The sequence below is a fragment of the Athene cunicularia genome, assembly GCF_003259725.1.
Source record: "Athene cunicularia isolate RWA chromosome 20 unlocalized genomic scaffold, athCun1 chr20_part1, whole genome shotgun sequence".
Taxonomy (NCBI): domain Eukaryota; kingdom Metazoa; phylum Chordata; class Aves; order Strigiformes; family Strigidae; genus Athene; species Athene cunicularia.
Window position 1 is genome coordinate 7,315,808 of NW_020799125.1, and position 12,322 is coordinate 7,328,129.

A 12,322-nucleotide genomic window follows, 5' to 3' on the forward strand; every position below is an offset into this window, starting at 1 on the left:
AGGTGCGGGGCCAGGGCGCGTCGGTGACGGCGCTTCGGGCACCGGCAGAGACACGGTGTCCCGGCCTTGCGGGGCAGCGGGGAGGCACCGGCACCGCATCGGTAGGTGAGAGCTGCAGGGCACCGGTGGGGGGCATGTCACCTATGGGGGGGGGCAGGCTCCTTAGGAGTCCGCGGGCATCTGTCAGCTTACAAGCTTCGAAGGATGCTGATATTCCCACAGAGGCTGGACCGGCAGCTTGTTATCCAGGGGTGAAAGCATTCCCGCCGGGAAACACCCAGGAAGCCCCTGGGAGGTGAACGCCTGGCTGGAGCAGGTGGAAAAGTAAGAGGAGCAGGACAAGGCTTATGCCATCCTGCAGGGTTTGTGTTTTGGAGGTGTCGTTGTGTAGGCTGGTTCTGTTTTAGTTAACTCTTTTTGTCTGTGCAGAGATTACATTTTATTTGCTCATAAATACGAATTGAGGTTTTGGGTCATAGCCCAGTTACGTTTTGCTTCAGACAGAGTTTAATTTCCCCTTTTAAAAAGTGTTTTAAATACATTGGGCCATATGGAAATTGAGTTGTTCATCAACCAAAGAAACTTGAAGGAATTTGAAAAATAAGGTTACATATTTCTTGAGCCATTTCTTGAGTATTGAACCAGAGTCATAGTACAGCACCAGTACTCAAAACTCCTGATTCAGTCATTTCCTTTGTTGGGATCAAAACTTAATCTGCCTCTACCTGTGTTTTCACAGCTGTAAAATGGAACTACACCTCTTAATGAGGGCATTACATATTCTTTTTGGAAAGATGTTAATTAAAACAAAAGCAGAGGAAGATCATTTGTAAGGGTAGTAAACAATGCAAAATGTATCTGAGGGAACATTTCATGTTGAATGGAGAGATACATCTGAGAAAAATGTGTCTAAGGGAATCTGCATATTAGAAGCTTCTCTGCTGTATTCATTTCTCATGCAGTTGATCACTTACATGCTGCTGCTCTAAATTCTGCAGAGCGAATGACATAAGCACCACATGTAGTAGTGGAGAAAAAGCTGCACAAAACCTGCCAAAATGGGATGGAACTGCTATTGAATGACAGGCCAAGCCTACTTTATGCCCCAGGTCTAGAGAGAAACTTGTATGAGATACAACACATGCAATATGGTAGTGAACAACTAGCTTGGTAAATTTTTCCTCCAATTAGAGTCTGGATACTGTTTAGAAGAATTAAAGGGCTCCCCTGCAATGACAAGTCCTGCTTCCCTATCTAGTGCTCGGTCCTCAAGTCAGTCAGCAACTGTAGTGAAGCAGTGGTGTTTCTGTTAACAGTGTGGAGCCAAGAATGGGGAAATATAGGCCAAACAGTGAGTTATGTAATGGTATTCCCTAAGGGGTAGTATAAAGATGAGATGATTTCCTTCTGTCAAGACAAAGAGCAGCCATACAGTTGCTCTTCCCTCTAGCCCTGGGTTCCTTAGGAGCAATTCAGTCAGGGAGTTGGGCCCCTGTACTACCAGTTTATTCTGATCACTTTATTCCTTCACAAATATTCCTTTGCAATATCCTCATAAAGAACCTGAGAAGTGGTATAGAGCCACTGTGGCTAGGAAGGGAAACTAGACTCAGTCTACAGGGAAGGGAATGTTATGATTTTAATTTGTCTCTTTTTTGGGGCTTTGAGGAGTGATAATGTGGAGTCATAGTGCATCAGGATAAAATGGAGTTCTGTGTATAGAAAACTATACAAAATAAAGCAAGGGAGTGAGAACTGTCTCAGAAGGTTTGTTAATTATGCCATTTGGATGACATAAATGGAAAGGCTAGATTGGAAGTGAAGGAGATATTTTATGTAAAATAGTAGGTTTAATATTAGTTAAATATACACACTCAATCTTAGCCAAAAGGTTGAGAAAAAGGGAACTGACAGAGTTGAATTACCAGAACTGTTACTGGCCAAAACTGGAATTGGGAAGGTGATTGGCTGGTGACAATCCAAAATTATACAGACAGCAAGTCTTGCAAAGGACATCAGCCAGCCTTTAATGACTACAGGTGCTCAGGGTCCTGGGTTTAATTCTGATCATAAGATGGTGCCTCCAGAAGTACAAAAGGGACATACATATTTATGAAATACCAGTTTCATCCACTTTTTTCAACTTTTCCATTTCTGTTGCCAGTTTATTCTCCCTCAGCACAGATTGTTTTAAACCAGTATGTCTTCAAAGACAGAATGCCTGAAAAACATAATTTTTATTCAGGTCAACATTTTAGGGAAAAAACTTGATTTTCAGCCAATCTACATTTAATCCATTAGTAATTTAGAGGGTCAAAACACCAAGATGATCTTGGCTTCTTTGCCACTAATACAGAAAATACTGTGAGTGTAGTTATCAAACCGATTTATATGTAACTGATCTAGATTTGAATTTAGCTGTTTCAAATTAATAAAATCTGTTTCATGAGGAACTTAAAATGCAATTATTATTGTAAAAGTAACTGTTTCAGTCATATTTTGTTATTCATCCGATGCATTATTTCCATGAATTCATCCCTGCTCTGCTTGACAGAGTGGCAAAAATCCACTTTCATTATTTTTTTCATTCTTGCTCCTCCAGGCTGAGTTAAGTGGATGCAGTAGCCTTTGCAAATTGCTCTGGCCCTTGTATCATGAGTAAAGATCCATAGTAGAGTTTGTATCTTGAGGTGTCAATCTCAGTTGCACAGTAAAATACCCATAATAACTTTCATTGGATTATAGTCATATAGTATGACTTTAAGATTTCAGACTGACTTGTCAAGATTATTAGTGATTAAAAAAACTGTTCACTTGTTGACTTAGCAAACTGAATTTGGCCAGAAAGCTTTTATTCTTGTTTTTCTTTCCTTTCTCTATGAATAAATTGTTCAGACTACAAATTGTGAGAATGCTGGCATGCTCAAGCTGGATTTTCCAAGACTTAAATTAAACATCAATAGGTTGATATAATTTCAAGTAAGACCCGTAAAATCTATTGGTCCTCAAGCACTCAGAGAGTCAAGGGCTGCGTGTTTCGGTCTGGGTAACTAATAATAGGGGCATCTGAATTTAACAGACACTTCAGACATCTTGGCCTAATGTGCTCCTGACATATTTCATCTATAAAATGGTGATAATACAGTGATGTTTACATAGTACTGGGGAGATGATAAGAAATCAGTATCAATATTTCTCCATTATGTAGGAGGAGTTCTATTTATGACTAGGGAACGAACCTCGTTCCTCTTACCTGAATACTTTCCTCACTTATTTCAGATGTTAGAAACAGTGGTAACAAAGTACTCATCATTTTGTTTAAAGAAAGCTGGTTCATAGTATGTGTGCTCACCACAAGAGTTTTCTCTAATAGAAACACTTTAAAACTTGTAATTCTAAGCTATGCTTAAATATTGGTAGCTAATACTCTGTCCGCCCATGAAGGCGAAAAGGGTTATCTGATTGCATGTATTTGCAGATCTCTCTCTGCTTCACATTCTTGCAGACCAGAACAACAACATAACTTTCTTCTTTCAGGATAGTTAATGTTCTGGCCCAGAATTACAGCACCAGATGTGTTGCCACAGAAACAATTTAAGGGGAGAAGGAGTTGCGAGCAAATTGTCTTTCTAGTGGAAAATGTTTTAGAGAGCCTCTCACTGGTTTCTCTGTGTGGTGTATGTGTGCACGGCAGAGAATAAGGGACAATTTTGCTTTTTTGTTTCATACATCTGTTAGCATTTTAAAATTCTCTATACAGGGTTGAAAATTGCAAAATATTCTATTATGGGCATGAGTTACATACCTCAGAGACATTTTTTTATTAAATCCTGACTCATTTTTAGAAACCTTTTCCTTGAAAAGTGTGCAGTATCCTAGCTGATTTACTTAGCTCCACTTGCAACATGCTTTGGAAAATACTTCCAGTAATACTTGTTTCTGTGAAAGTAAGGAAACATTATCTCAGATTTTGATGCTGAGAATTAGTAGCACATTCTTACTACAATTGACATGCTGATGAAAAGAGAGAATGTATATAGGAAATATTTTGATTTAATCTTGCCTTGGAAGCCTTAAAGCAGCCAAAGCCCTTGATTTTAGCTAGAATTTCTTTTTCTCAGAACAGTTGCCACAGGATACTCTATTCAACATATCCTTTTCTCAACTGTTATGAAAATAATTGTCTGAACAAAATGCAACATATATTACTTTAATATCCCCTTTTCACTTTTTTGGCCACAGAAGGGCATCTTTATCATACAGTTTTGCATACTGTTTGGGGTAGAATAACAAGAAAAACATCCAGGAAGGCCACAGCTACAACAGAACAGGTTGGTTCATGTAATAATTGTGTCAGAAACTCACCAGATGTGGATACATCTAGTATTTGCAAAAAGAGATTTTGCTTGTGCAATTTATGCTCGTTTTTGACCAAATTAATTTAAACTAACAAAAATCCCGATAGAATTGTATCTGCACTAGGATTTCAATTTTATCTTAGACATATCATAAAATACAGCATCAATATCTTACATTGGTGGGCATTTCTTGTATAAACTTGACTGAAAAACCTGGGATAATTTAAAAAAGGCCAAGATCCACCCATAAAGAGACTTGTTTCACAGTTCTTTATCATTCGTGCATTTGGAAGGTCTTTTTCCCTGCAAATTTTGAAATACTGCTGGCTGGGTAGCTGAAGGAAACATAATTGCATTTATCTTATCAAAAGCCAGGGTGAAGTTGGTGTCTCTTTGGAGTGATAGAAGTATTTTGCCATATGCATAATGCTACTGTGTTATTTTGGAAGATAATGGACATACAATGTTAGAAGCCTTCTTTTATTATTTGCTTGTTTGTTTATCTGTTTAGTATTTTCCCCCTGTGAATTTTTTAAAAATCTTTCTTCACATAGCCATAATTTTAAATGCCCCTCAGTTTGGAAATATATACTTTATTCCCTTTGTTACTCATTTTTTGTACAAATCTGGGATCTTTACTTTTCTGTTGATGAAAACTGTAGAAGTATCAGAATATATCCAGGTATTCTAGAGTTAGGAGCAGTTACTTATACTTACGAAAATAGTTTTACCTTATTTTAAGTGTCCTATAAGAGTAATCTTTTGAAATCTATCAGTTTCAGGACCAGACTGCATACCATGTCACACATTTGAGTTTTGACAGGTTCATGGGCATGTACACCACCAAACAAGATCTGCCATAAAGATAAGAAATTAATTTCTCTCTTGCATTCCTTATTCAGGCTGAACTCCAATTCTGGGTGTGGAAGGAATGCAGAGCTGGGCCTAGAGCTTGTGTCTGCACAGGTTAGAAATGAACTTTCAGTGTAAAATTTGAATCTGAATCTGCATCCATATTTCGCTAGAAGACCACAGAAATTTGAATCCAGGTTTCAGGTTTGGGTGCTCTTCGGGGCTGAATCAGTCCCTACGTTTGCAAGCTGATCCAAACATCCCCTTAATTAGTTCACATCCCTTTTGTTTGATCCCATGAGAAGATAGGTTAGTCTTTCTTTAGGCAGTAGAGCTTTCCCAGACAGACATTGTAAACTAGAAATATAGGTACTTATAATTTTCATTAAAATGTCCTTTGGGCCTGAAATTTCTTGTGTTTGGTTTCAATCCAGTATTGAATAAGACTGGAAAGTCTGAATAATGTCAGTTTAGCTGCATTTGAGTTATTCAAGTGCATTTTAAAAATACGTACTTTCCACTTAGATTTTTTCCATAATTCTCTGCACTTAAATAACCTCTGTTTTATTATTTAAATTGCCACAGACTTGAAGAGGGAAAAATCATTCTCCAATACTGGGACTCAACAGATAAACAGGGAGGCAATTCAAAGAATTCAACGTGTTTTAGAATCTTAATGTTTACTGCTTTAGTGTTAGCATCAATAGGTTTATATTCCTACTAGTGCAGACATAATACAATGTAAATAACCTGCAGTTTACCTATGTGCTGAATTTCTGCAATTTTGGCATTATATAATTGAAATTTTACAAGAAGAGATTAGAACATTTCTTCAGATTATAAGGAAGGATTTTGTTTGATGAGATCTGTAAAGTTAAAATAGCAGGCCAGGGTTTTCAGAAAGATTTGACACACAGAGATATTCCAAATGCATATGCAGCTGTTTGAGCAATTATTGCAATACAGTGTACACACTGGGTAACTGTGTGAAAATGTGGCTAATACTTGATCTGTACACAGACTTTTCTAAACTTTTGAAGGTAACTGATCTGTAGCAAGTTACCTGTTTTTTACAATAGAAGACAAAACAGAAGAGCGATTAAAATGGATGGATCATGTCTAAAAATGCATTGGTTTAATTCCATCAGGAACATCACAGCTTCAGCATGCTGAACTGTGTGTCTTTTTTCATGCCTTTAGTACAATAGCATATGCCCAAACTTTATGAAAGTCTGTCACTAGACTTTTGTTATTCATTGTCTGAAATGGAAGCCCACACAGTGATCTCGAAGGTAATGCCACCTTTGAAGAGAGTCCTGCATGTAGAAAGCTGACGGGAAATACTACTTTGATTAACCACAACTCCCACTGAAACAATAGAACTATCCTTTGTGTAACTCTGCTGAAGTCATTGGATCTTGTTCCTAATTCCACTGAGGCTGAGTTGTGCCCCTCCCTTTTTCTGAAGTGTTCACATGCCAATGTGTTGTGCAACCAACATAATTTGTTAACAAATAAAAAAGAATTTAAATAACCTTAAAAAATCAGTGTAGGCATCCCAGCTGCTTGCAAACAAACATCAGAACTGCAAAACAAGTAAGTAGCAGTGTGATATATCTCAAAATTGCTTGAGCTTGGGTTCTTCAAGAACAAAAACACAAGTCAAAAGAGTATGTGCCTTGCAGGAGAAGGCCTTGGATGAGAGTATATACTGCATCTTCTGGTAAGATCTCCAGTCCAGACATAATTTCTGTCTGCCCAGCCTAGCTTGTTTTCTTCACAGCTGTGGTAATACCTGATGAATCTTTCCCCCATATGTGTATGAATTTGACTGCTTTTAGTTTCATTTAAAGCAATAAGCAAGTATATTTTGGCCTGTAATTGTCAGATTATCTTTACAATACAGTAAAACTGCAGTTTATTGTAAAATATTTCACTTGAGTAAGCCAAGTCATATGGAGCAAAACACCATTTTTCTATTATAACATTGAATACATTGTCTGCCATTGCTGCTGTAACTGTGTCAGGATCTGGATTTAATTCTGGATCTGAATTAGTATATTGTTGGAATCACTTGTCAACATGTATATTTTGTATCTGAATGGCCATTTCTGAATTTTGAAGATCACCCAAGAGTGATTTTCTGCCAGGACGTTCTCTGAGCTGTACATTCTCTATGACAGTTCTGTAGAGGCTCACAAATGTGAGTTCATAAGATCAATGATCCATGCACTGGTGTTTGGAGGATCATATTGCAAGTGTGGGAAATCTGCCAGGGGACACAGAACATCACAGGGACATACTGTTCTATCTACTGCCTCTCCAGCCAGGCATGGTTCCTCATTAACGGGAAGGCGTATCACTGTTGTGCTTATAGCACCTTTCAGCATTCTGGACACTGCTGCCATCTCAGGCTCATCTGGCAAGATGCGTGATGATTATGTCTTTCACAAATCGTGCCTAATGCCAAAAAAGCAGATCAGTACACACACAGTGCCTTTGATACCACTGGAGTCATCATAACGGTGTGATACTTAACTGTTTTGCCTATGTGTTGTCCAGAAATTTAAAGTTCTTTGCTGGTGATCTCATCCATTACCAGGACTCCTCAAATTACCAATCAAGCAACACCTGTGGGAACATAGACTATGCATTTGGCCATCCATTTTCATGTTAGGTCTCTCTGCAGCTCTAGTATCTATAACTTAATGAAAACCTGCCTGACATTTCCCTACATACCACATTCTGAAGGTGGCTGTTGTTTGGGGGAGCTGATGAACTAAGGATCAGTATGTATGGTGAACTGATTGATACCTTAAGTCTTTTGCTCATTCATCTTGGGGAAGAGCTCTTCACACTCTTGAGTCAGTGTGCATGTTAGCATTACAATTCACTGCTTCCGTGTTGAAAGGCAACTAAGAGAACTTCCTTTCAGGGGACCCAGTTTTGTCAAGTGGCACGATCCTATTCTGCAAGAGTGGTCTCAATTATAATTGGCTCAGAGGTAAGTAATAGAGTCTGGGTAATGTAGACTAAGTCAATTTCCATCACAAAAATAAATCTTGTTTTATGAGGCAGGAAGGACTTACCCACAGATTTTTTTATAAACTGAGAATTGTAGTTGTTCTACACTTGCCATGTAGCCATACTAGCCTTTTGTCTGTGCTTAAATGTAGTACTGCTGTAATTTTGTCTCAGTTGAGGGTTTTTTTTAATGATGTAGACATATGACATTTATTGCAGAAGCAATTAAAAGCTTCAGCAGCTATATCGATATGGCAGTTGTATGCTAATACAATTTATTCTTTTTCCTGATGCTTTATATCAGTACATCTGTATTAGCAAAGCCCTTGTAGTATCTACAGACACACATAATAAGCCCCTCTCTACAGCTATTAAGTCCCTGTCTATATTACAGATTCCTGCCCTCAGCTAAATTGGGTAAGGACTGTGAAAATTGTTTCTTTTACCAACATGGCTGAATTAGCAAAAGATGCAAGTATAGAAGCAGTTATAGTTGCACAGTAATCTTGTGCATGTGTTAGTACTAATTGTTTTAGGTCTGAGTGACAGTTTTAACTAGGCTGATAGAAAGCACAGGCTTGCCAAGTTGCTCCATTCATTCTAGGAGAACTTTTGTATAAATAATACCAATATTCTGGCAGCAATGAGGTGCTGGTAGTATAGATACACAGACAGTGTTCACATTGAAGGATTTTTTTACATTATCTGCAGACTACTAATACCTTTCAAAACTCTACTAGATGTATTAAACAACAAAGTTTTCTTGTAGCTGTATAGCTGTATAGTTCTATGTTACAAAGTTTCTGGCATAGCTGTGAGTGCTAAGAGGAATGTTAAAAAATGAAACCTATAAAGATTTAGCTATGCTGGCAAAATACTCATAAAAGAATACTCTTTTTGCCAGGGTTGCCTGTGTCTTTTGGGGAGGGAGGTAGAAACAAACTGGCAGAAGACCTCAGTTATCTCTTCTGTTGGAGTTTTATTGTTGTACTTACACATAGATGCTAAGTAAACCAGTCCAAGGTTTAAGAAAAACTCCTTGTGATGGTGAAAAATACGAAACACTAAGCAGATGTGACTGCTAGTTGCAGTAAAAGCTTTGAGTCCTCAGGGAACAAACAGTTGGGTTCACAGTCTTTGAAGAAGTTTAAGACAGAGAGCTGACTGATTTAGCCGATTGATTTTTTTGTGCACAAAACTGAAACGCATTTTCATGAGTGTCTCTTGCCATGTTTGTTCATGATATTCATAACATTTCAAGGGACCTTAAAATTAGATTAGGTTTTGGCCTAAACGTTGGAGTGGTTTGAGCTCAACTGATCCTGCTTAGCGCTTCCAGTTATGTCTGCCTTTTTTTTTTTTTTTTTCTTTCCAGTGAGTAGCTCTCTTGTGCTTGGGCTGGGTGATGTAGAAGAGCCTGCCATTTCCAGGAATTTATTATCTCTGTCAGAAGTCTTGTTAGTGTCAGTTATTGATAAGTGGGAAAGTAAACATGTGGCTGATTAGGCAGTGCACTTTTAATGGCTTACCACTAGTCTGATTTCATGTCACAGCACACAGTGGTCCTCCAAATAAAAATTATTCTACCACTAATTGTTTAAAATTATTTTTACTGTATGATTTTGGTTATAACTTATCTACTTCTTGTGCCTTTCTAATGTAGAAATTTTTTTTCTTGTTTGTAAATTTCAGTCACATTAGAGAGATCATTTTCTAGTCTTGCTAGAAATACTTCTGATTTAAGAAATAAGTATGGCAACTGTATTAACCTTTAATGAATATGAAAAGGAAGCTTTCACATGCCCAAACAGATTCTTTCTATTTGCTGACTGTGAAATATTTGAATTAAATAGCAGTAACAATAACATAGGGCTGAAAGTTTATAAAGGCCAAGACAGATCTGCAATCAGTTATTCTGATGGAAGGCATCACCACTGTCCTTCAGAGATGTGTTGTCAGAACTGTTTATGTGAGCTCTCCCTACCCAACTTCCAGGAGGATAACTGCTTTAGAAAAAACACTTCAGACCGTAATTTTTGCTAAGCTATCTTTTTAGGCTGAAATAGGTTTAAGGGGCGCTCCATGGGATAATGATCATTGTAGATTTTGTAGTCTTTCCTGGGCAAACTGCATCCAGAAGTCAGTACACAAGTTTGACTCTTTCAAAAGACTATTGCTATGATTCTGTTTAGGCTTGAAATAATCCAAAACTGTCTTCTAGGCAGAACCAGACTGCCAAAACTTGAATCTCTGGATTAAAAGTGAATGTTGTCCAGTTTAGACTGCATTTTGCTTAACTGCGTGATTCACCATATATATCCTAATATACATTAGTCCTTCGGCTGTTTCCAAAGCCATCTTGTTTTGAATGTTTAGTATTGAACAACCAATTAGTTCCATTTTGTTTTATTTGGATAGTTTGCAATTAAGCGTTCTTTCAAGTGGGCTTTATTTAGCTAATTCCGTCACAAAAATAAGCTGTAAGGAAATGAAGAGAAGTTCAAGCTAGCCAATGTTTATTTTTATTATTAATAATTTATATAATGGTAGTCCCCAGGGTAACTAGGGCCTCACTAAACCCAGTTTCCTCTGCATGTAATGACTGTGTCTCACAAAGCCTTGTACAGCAGAAGGGGTTTTTTTGCTGCTGTGGCTTAGTGCAAGGGACCCGCTCTGTACTGCAAGGGAGTGTACTGATGAAGAGCATATAAAGACAAATCAAGAATAATTTTTTAAAAAGCTTAATCTAGGAACAAGAGGGAAAACCTGATTAATCTTTTCTACAGAAAGCCATCACTAATGCATTTTTCCAGTGTGAGCGCCAAATCAAGACTACAAAGGTCTTGTTCATTCTCTCTCTGAAGTTATGGCAACGCTCCCAGTGACTTTGATGGGAGCAAGATTGGGCAGAGAAGATGGTCCTAAAAACCTTATCTATTTCTGAATTAGTAGCAGAATACACTTTATATTTTAAGAACACACTGATGGGCAAAATTAATTTTAAAAATTTTCATGTTTAGTCAGATTTCTATCAGAAGTTATAGTTTTAACAGCACCTGATCCTAAATAATTGGTCTATTTTATGTTTTACAGAATTCTTGAAATAAGTGATTTAGAGTCACACCTGCTAAATGCGAAGGAGGCACAGAGCCAAATCCTGGACTACTGTAAATAGATTGATTTAAATAGAGTTAGGGCAGCTCATATAAACTAAGGATCTGGCCTGCTCTCTATGGGATACTTGTGTGAGTTAGGTGGATAGAACTGCCATTGGGATGATCAGGGCTGTGAAGTGGAAGTGCCTTGAAGCTAGTGTAGCAGTGCAAATTTTCATCATCAGTGGAATTACCATCCTTCTCCCCTGCCCTTTTGTGGAAGCACCAGTCTTTACTCTTTCCATAATTCCAAATTCAAAATCTAGACAGAAGTTTTCCTGACCTATCTGTTCCATATTCCTGTCCTCATTAGTTCAGTTTAAAGGGGGTAAAACATCTGTTTCCAAGTACATTTTTTTTTTTTTTTTTTTTTTTTTTTTTCCATACAAAAATCACTAAATCTGGCCATTTAAGACACAGATTTTATAGGAGCTAGAGTTGGGCTGTGCAAAAGTTCACCTCATTAAAAACAAACCCAAACCAAATAAAAGCAGAGAATAACAGCATTAAAAATGTGGGTCATGAATGTCAGAGCTTATGCATTAGGAATTGGTAAGAAATGGAGGGGGGAGTACAGATATATTCACATATATTCAAAGGTTCTTGTTTTTTTTCCACAAGTAAAGTTTACATGCTTGTGGAGTGTCTACAGAAAGGGAACATTAGTACAGAACACACTGTTAGGATTGCTATGACAGCTACCCTAATTTGTTAGAAAATACAAGTTCAAGCCTGTGTTAGATGATACAGAGCAAATTCAGCCTAGATAAAAAGTTTGAACACATCAAATAATTTTTTGATGCTTTGACTGTTAACTGGCCAGTGAGAGACATTCTCAGTTGTCTTGATTTTGGTATCTCTTTCTGAAAAATAGACCCTTTTTCATTATATTAAATAGGTACCAAGATTTACTGATCAGTGGTGGAAATATTG

The 12,322-nt window shown here is 37.6% G+C and overlaps 1 protein-coding gene across 8 annotated transcripts in view; it reads left to right on the plus strand.

Moving 5' to 3' along the window:
- RIPOR3 (RIPOR family member 3) overlaps positions 1 to 12,322 on the plus strand; it is a 53,104-nt gene that overhangs the window by 1,061 nt on the left and 39,721 nt on the right. For 2 of the 8 annotated variants that reach the window (XM_026861954.1, XM_026861955.1), the window contains one exon: positions 8,146 to 8,214. The exons of 3 other annotated variants lie outside the window; for them this stretch is intronic. The gene's annotated coding sequence lies outside the window, so the exon portion shown is untranslated. Of the gene's footprint in view, positions 1 to 245; positions 325 to 5,257; positions 5,325 to 7,777; positions 8,215 to 12,322 lie in introns of those variants that run through there. 3 more of the 8 variants (XM_026861956.1, XM_026861961.1, XM_026861957.1) reach the window with 3 other exon arrangements.